The sequence below is a fragment of the Malania oleifera genome, chromosome 2 (genome assembly GCF_029873635.1).
Source record: "Malania oleifera isolate guangnan ecotype guangnan chromosome 2, ASM2987363v1, whole genome shotgun sequence".
NCBI lineage: Eukaryota > Viridiplantae > Streptophyta > Magnoliopsida > Santalales > Ximeniaceae > Malania > Malania oleifera.
In genome coordinates, this window is record NC_080418.1 from 74483880 (window position 1) to 74490762 (window position 6883).

The window sequence follows — 6883 nt, forward strand, 5'->3', positions numbered from 1 at the left end:
AAATCTCTCAGATATACAATCAGAAGGTATAATATGTGGGTGCTTTCATGTAAAGAAAATTTGTACCACAAATGTGCACAATATTACATATACCACAGATGATTTAATAATGTAAGCTCAATGTGGTCTAAGTAGTTTAACTCTTAAAGATGTTTTCTATCAATGTAGTTAGTACGTGAGAGTATCAATAATAATCTGTGTATCTCAAAATATTCAATCAAACGTATTTACACATAACACCAAGCAAGCCTCAAGAATATCAATCAGAGAATATCTCAATCACACGAATGTGTATATGCTTGGATTGCAAAATAGATAATCTTTGTTTTCAGCAAATGATATATATACTTGTATAAATATTACCACAAAGATTAGTATAACAAGTACAAATATCTTTTCACAAATAGTTCAATAAATTCCACAAGATATTTGAGTAAGCTTGAAATATGTTTTTGTAAACCAAAAACAAATACAAACTTCCAAAGATATTGCAATGATAATGCAACACTCGGAAGTTTACCACAAGTCTTCTTAGGGTAGGCTTATTAGCAAAAGCCTCCTAAGAAAACTTAGGTTATGCTCTTGAGAGAAAAATCGATTCAAACTGATGAGAATCAACAAACACCATCAAAAGATCCATTGCATGTTCCTATTGGGCCCATCACTAGAGCGAGATCCAAAAAGATCAAAGAAGCACTTCATGGGCTAATTCAAGATATTTGGGCTTATTCAAAAACGGGACACTCCAAGCTTGGCCCAAATAAGGATGAAGGCTTAATAAATTTAATCCATGTTTTGGATGAAGCTTATCTTGCTTAGTGGCTGTAATCTCCTTATTAATGGTGTGCTAGTCAATTAGGAGATTTGAATTTTGACCTTTTGTCTTTACATTTAATTTGTAATTTGTAAGACAACTTAGCTTGCATGGGATTTTAGTAAGTTGTGAGAGTCATTAAATGTGTCTAGTAAGTTGGTATATTTAATGTTTTTGTCTCCCATGTCTGTATAGGAATTGTTAAGTGTTTATTATCCTTATCCCCCATGCTAGCTATATATATAGCCATTGTAAGAGCTAAATTATTCATGGAATAGAAATCAAGAAAAGTGAGGATTTGTTTCTTCTTTGGTTCTTTAGAGAACTTACGAACTTATCAAGGATTCTTCCTTATGGCGTTCAAATTTTATACCTTCGGTTCATGATTAATCTATAATCATTGGGTCGGGGTTTGTTACTTTATACTTACAGTTCACGTTTCACTTATAAACGTTGGGTCAGAGTTTCCTATCAAAATCTAAATTTTAGCTTTCTTGGGCAAGCATTCCAATATTGTTTGCTGGGTCTCAACGCGTGTCGATTGAGGTTCGCATCACAAACACTTCAAACAATGAGAGCAAAACCTTTTAGAATATACACTCAAAGCACTTACAAATGATTTTGAACTTGAAGAGGTAAGCTAGAGTGTTTGTAAGAAAGGTATGAGCAATACGAATTAAAATGAGTATTTTTTCTTTGAGAGAGAAATCTTTAATCCTTTTTTCTAATCACTCCTTAATTCTCTCAAAAGAAATAGTATATATAGACATACCAAAATATTTGACCGTTGGGGACCTATTAAGGATTGTTGGAAAAGTTTAATGACACTTAAACCAATTTAACCCTGTTTAAAATTATTAACCGCGGTAAAAAAATAGGAGCAACCCGAGAGGTCCGGTCGACCATAAATGTTTCGATCGACCAGGACTCAAATGGTTCGGTCGACCACGGGACTTTTGAACTGAAAGGCTCGGTCGATCGGAGAGGGAGATTTCCCAAACTTCCAAGGTTCAGTTGACTGGGCCTTTTTGAATTGTATGGTTCGGTCGACCAGACCGCTGAGAATTCTCCCGAGGACCCTCTGGTCGACCAGGTAGTTGGAGTACAAAAGTGGTCGGTCGACCGGGAGGTCAAAATGTTGACTCCTAGGTGGTTCGGTCGACTGAGATCAAGTGAACTGTAGGGTCTCGATCAACCGAGACCTTGGTCAATGGTTGACCCAAGTATGGTTCGGTCGACCAGGACAAAAATGAACTGATTTGGCTGGTCAACCGAAAGTGCACCAAGTGTGCATTTCGGTCTCGTCTTGACACAATCAAGCCCTATTTAAGTACCTAACAATCATATGTGTACATATGTGTGTCCTAGGGTCACTTGGGTCCAAAATAGAGACACCGAAAAAGTCTGGTGTCGGTCGACCGAAGGTCAAACGAAGGGTACACCCTAAGGTTATACTAAGGTGATTTTGCATTATGATTTGTTTTGAGCTTACAAGATAAACCATGCATGTGATGTGTGTGCTTATTACAAACCGAATACCTTAATTACTATTATAGACAAATTTCACTAAAAATATTACAATTAAGAATATGGATTTGTCTTCAAGCTTTGATCTTTTACGTGCCATTAATGATCTGCTAATATGGACCTGCATATGAACTAGATATTCATTAAATACAAGAGTATTTGTCATTATCAAAATCAGGGCGTGACCTATAAGGTCAACACCCATGGGTATCGAGGATATATCGGTCATACATCTCTGATACCTAACCAACAGAAAATATAAATTAGATACATGTCATACAACAATAGGCACAATACTAGAAACCTACTGAATTTGTCATATATATACAAAGATCCATAAAAGGGCCAAATAGTACTCTAGGGTCATAACTCCAAAAACCAATCTGACCCTAACTCAACTACTAACCCTTCTGACAGGGTAGTTCGATGAACTTCTACTGCTGTGGAGCTCTATCAGCCTTTCTATTTGGATTTCCTGAAATTTTTGTAATGCTGGGGTTAAGACACCTCTCAGTAAGGGAGATAAACTAATATCAGTGTGTGGCAACATGAGTAATGTCGTGCTTAACCATAAATTGTACATAATATGTATATCTAATAAAAACTGACTGTATAAACTCTGAACAAATCATGATTCATCATATCATAGTAAATATCATAACAAGCATTGTCCCAATTTCTGTAATCATGTAAAATATCTTCTATAATAGTACAATACTGAAATAATACCAAGGATGGATAGCTAGCTGATTTCATGTCTTACCCCCCACATGACAGGGTTATGCAGCCCAAAGGCAAGACCTAGTAATAGTTGGCCGACCACGCTAAGTCAACATAAGTCTATAAGTATGATGAGCTAGTCCCACCTAGTCTAGATTACTAGGGGAACACCTGCACTACACTGAAGCCACATCGATTGCCATCTCCCACACTCTATCTAAGATGCGTGGTATCTCTAACATAAACTCGAACTTATACGTATAGCTATGGTACCGTGCTTTGAAAAACAAAACTAAGTCATCCTGGTTCTGATAACATTTAGTACATTTCATACTACTGATACATAGCTATTTTGTATTTCTAACTAATATCTGACATGATCATATTTTCATGGTTTTTGACATAACATACGTAATTACGACATCTATGCTGACTGTAAATCACGACATCTATGCCGGCCATATCATAACATATACATCATGACATCTACGTCGGCCATATCATAACATATTGAACATAAATTTTTCGCATTGTTTAGCATAATATTCTAAACCATAGTTTCTATACTATTTTTATGGTTTTTCTAAAAACTGTCATAACATGCTTATTCTGGAAAAAATCATATTATTCTGTAATAATATAATTTTCATGGAAATCTATACTTATGCTACACAAATACGAGTAATACTTTAAACATAAAACCTGATCTGAAATCATATTTTTTGATAAAATTTATTAAATATATTTTCCTGTTCAACAACAATACTCCCAAACACTGTACTATACATATATAATTTCTGAAAATAAATTATGTATATTAATAAATAATTTCATGAAAAGTGCTGACTTAATTAATCCTCTTACCCGGCTTACTGAGAAGCCCACAAATCTAAACAAATCTACTCCTGTGTGTTCATAGTTCAACACCCTGAAATTCTTATTTTCCAACAAATCAACATATACCGGTATAACACCTTCCAACACATTCCCCTCAATCCAGAAATACCCAATAACTTATAAAACTTAAAATAACCAACTTACCCAAATTTTGGGATGGTGCCCAAATACTCCAAATCAAAATTCTGATCTGGCAGTATTATAGAGAATCTTCCCAAAAGTAATGTGGCGGGTTCTAAACGTCGAACTAGAGAGAATCGAAGCCGGAATTCTAGAGAGAAGGAGAGAGAGATGAATTTTAGAGAGAGAGAGAGAGAGAGAGAGAGAGAGAGAGAGAGAGAGAGAGAGTTTTTCATGCAATATCTCTGTGAAAACCCGAATTTGGCATAATTATAGAGTGTGGCCTCGCTGACGAGCCACGTCACTTTGTCGACGAGTCCAAGAAGAAAGTTCGTCGACAAAGACTATGAGTTCATTGACGAGCCCGCCTGTCCATAAACTTGCTCTCAGTTTCCCTTCATCGGTGAGGCACGTGTCCTCGTCGACGATCCTAAGAAGGTCACTCGTCGACGAATATTCTCTGCTCATCGACGAGACCCTGCTAAGCCCTCTTTGAAAAAAAATCTTTTTTCTCTCTCTTCCTTTATTATTTAATTGCTATAATTTCCAAGCCTCGACACTAAACCCTAGAGACACAAGAAGAAACACTTTGGAGATACAAATCTTGTTATCTTGTGCTAAGTGTGCCTACATTCCAAAGATTTTGCCAGCACTCTACTGCCTTCATATTCTTTGGGCAAATCATCTCAATTTTCTTTAAAGAGCATTCATCTGCACATCTTGCAAGCAATTTGTGGTGATTTAGGTTTGATCAATAAGTGATTTATTTGTGGATTCAATATATATATCAAAGGTTTTTTGTCTCTCAAACTCTTATATCTAATATTTTTATTGAGAAGAAAACCCCTTGTTTTAGCACTTGAAAGTTTTATTTGAGAAAGGTTTTTGCTAAATCTTGAATCTTTACAGATATTCAAGTTTATATGTCACACAAAGATTTCATCTTATGATATTATTGCAAAAACTTTTGATAAGCAAATCCTAAGGATTTTAAAATACATAACCTTGAGAAATCTTGTTGAAAAATACTGACTTGTGTTCAAATCTTTGAAGATATTTTATCATATATAGATATATATCTCTATATATAAAGATTATATATTTGTTGATACACAAATATCTTTGAAAACATCTTACACACTCATTGAGTTTCATGTTTTATCATATGATTATGTATTAGGATATATCTTATACTCACTAGCTTGGTTAGAAGCATTTTGAGTTTTGCAGAAATTGTATTCATTATTTTATATTCACGGTTCAGGCTGTGAACTGGGGTTGAGGAGGAAGCTACGCCTCTTGTAAGTAGCAAATTGTAAGGGAAGTTCCATCCCAGTTAAAAGAGTTGATTTTTAGTGGAATCCTTGAATGAGTTGCTAAAGGAGAGGACGTGGGCTGGGGTAGGCCGAACCTCGTAAAAATTGAGTTTGCATCTCTTTTACCCTTACCTCTATTTAATTTATGTGTAATCTTATTTGTGTGAAGATTGTGAATATTTTTAATATATAATAGGTCTACAAAGTAATTGGGTAAAATAGGTTGATTAACAAAATCACTCATTAGGTTGATTAATTGAAAAAAATTGAGGTAGTTGTAAGTAGCTCACAAGTTTGTAATTGATAGTTTTCAAAATTAGAACTTGAAGGACTTAATTTTTAAAATACCCAATTCACCCACCCCCCCCCCCCCCCCCTCCTTCTTGGGATAACAATGAAATTCATAGACTTCATATGAGATAGTTGTATGTGAGGATCTTTTGGACTCTACTAGTAAGCGTGGGACTACTTTTTATAATGACCTTCTTAAGGAGCCCATACTAGCTAGGGGTGGGCTAAGCCCATGTACCCTTTCTCCTTTTGTTAAGAATTGTCCTCAATTGAAGTTCACTTTAATTTATTTTTTACAAATATATAGAGGTTGATTGACTTGGAAAAATTCAAAAGTATAAGCAAAAAATGTCTCAAAATCAAAAAGGAGGAAGGAGTCTAGCTCAAGTATCACTTAATTTGCAGTTACTTCTACTAGGGTGAATCAGTCCCCTTCACTCGAGCAGGTCCTAGTCCCTCTACCTGCCATTCCCGACAAACTAATAAGTTAGGCTTAGTCTAGCTTCTCGGCCTACCTTTACCTCAGTGCCCTCTCAATTCTTTGAGGGGGGTGTTGCTCCCCTAATGGAGGTTAATCCTTCCCAATGCTCTGACCTCCTATCTCCTAACATTAAATCTCTAGCTCAATGCAAATCTTTTCGTTACACTTGCCCTAGACAGTTCAACTTTTCATAATCCAACTATGGCTTGCCAACCCACCAAATGTGTATTCCTCCCAAAAGACCACTAAGGATTAGTAGGGTATTTGGCTAAGGTCCTTGCTAGCATCTTAGCTCGTCATAACTACAAGGTTTTAACTTCTTTTCCTTATACTTTAATCTTTTCTTTGTGTTTGTTATCACTTTAACTTCTCTTCCTCTTTTTGCCAACCTTTGATGCTTTCTCATTTATTGAAGGAGAAAATGAAGGCCATTGTCCAAAACTTAAAAGAGTTATTATTTTAATTAACTTTCTTAGTGAGAAAAATGAAATTTCAATAATTTTGATAATTTTGTTTTCTAGTAGTTATGTTTATGATTAGTTCTCTAACTTTCAAAAATTTTATTGATTTGTTTGTTATTTAAGAACACGTAAAGGAAATGAAGAATAAAATAAAATTGATATTGATGCATGCTTTATTTTTTATTTAATTTGAGTGCATGAGAAATTGAATACTCAATGATTTGGATTAATGTGTATTTTATGCATAAATTTAGAA